The sequence below is a fragment of the Rhipicephalus microplus genome, unplaced genomic scaffold (assembly GCF_043290135.1).
Source record: "Rhipicephalus microplus isolate Deutch F79 unplaced genomic scaffold, USDA_Rmic scaffold_138, whole genome shotgun sequence".
Classification (NCBI taxonomy): domain Eukaryota; kingdom Metazoa; phylum Arthropoda; class Arachnida; order Ixodida; family Ixodidae; genus Rhipicephalus; species Rhipicephalus microplus.
This window is the reverse complement of record NW_027464710.1, coordinates 22325-23339: the sequence shown is the minus strand read 5'-3', so window position 1 is coordinate 23339 and position 1015 is coordinate 22325. Positions and strand designations below refer to the sequence as shown.

Here is a 1015-nt window from a genome sequence, read left to right as displayed (position 1 = left end):
TAGCTTTGAAGATATGTTCTGATGGTGGTGAGAGTGGAGCAGGACTGTCTCCGTGGCGCAATTGGCTAGCGTGATCAGCTGTTAACCGAAAGGTTGGAGTTTCGAGCCCACCCGGGGGTGGTGCGCCGCTTTTTTTCTTTGGGCTGATAGCTTTTAAGATATGTTCTGATGTAGTGATAGTGGAGCACGACTGTCTCCATGGCGCAATTGGCGAGCGCGATCAGCTGTTAACCGAAAGGTTGGAGGTTCGAGCCCACCCGGTGGTAGTGCGGCGCTTTTTTTCTTTGGGCTGATAGCTTTGAAGATATGTTCTGATGGTGGTGAGAGTGGAGCTGGACTGTCTCCGTTGCGCAATTGGCTAGCGTGATCGGCTGTTAACCGAAAGCTTGGAGTTTCGAGCCCACTGGGGACGGTGTGTCGCTTTTTTTGCGCTGACAGCTTTGAAGATATGTTCTGATGGTGGTGAAAGTGGAGCCTCAGTGTCTCCGTGGCGCAATTGGCTAGCGCCATCGGCTGTTAGACGAAAGGTTGGAGGTTCGAGCCCACCCAAAATGGTGCGGCGCTTTTTTTCTGTGGACTGATAGCTTTGAAGATATGTTCTGATGGTGGTGAGAGTATAGCAGGACTGTCTCCGTGGCGCAATCGGCTAGCGCAATCGGCTGTTAACCGAGAGGTTGGAGGTTTGAGCCCACCCGGGGACGGTGTGTCGCTTTTTTTTCTTTTCGCTGATAGCTTTGAAGATATGTTCTGATGGTGGTGAGAGTGGAGCACGACTGTCTCCGTGGCGCAGTTGGCTAGCGCGATTTGCAGTTAACCGAAAAGTTGGAAGTTCGAGCCCACCCGGTGGTGGTGCGGCAGTTTTTTTTCTTTGGGTTGATAGCTTTGAAGATATGTTCTGATGGTGGTGAGAGTATAGCAGGACTGCCTCCGTGGCGCAATTTGCTAGCGCGATCGGCTGTTAAGCGAAAGGTTGGAGGTTCGAGCCCTCCTGGGAGTGGTGTGTTGCTTTTTTCTT

The 1015-nt window shown here is 52.0% G+C and overlaps 1 non-coding gene across 1 annotated transcript; it reads left to right on the top strand.

Moving 5' to 3' along the window:
* Positions 1-627: 627 nt before the first annotated feature.
* On the top strand, positions 628-701 carry TRNAN-GUU (transfer RNA asparagine (anticodon GUU)). The gene has a single exon. It is a non-coding gene; the product is annotated as a tRNA-Asn (tRNA).
* Positions 702-1015: the final 314 nt, after the last annotated feature.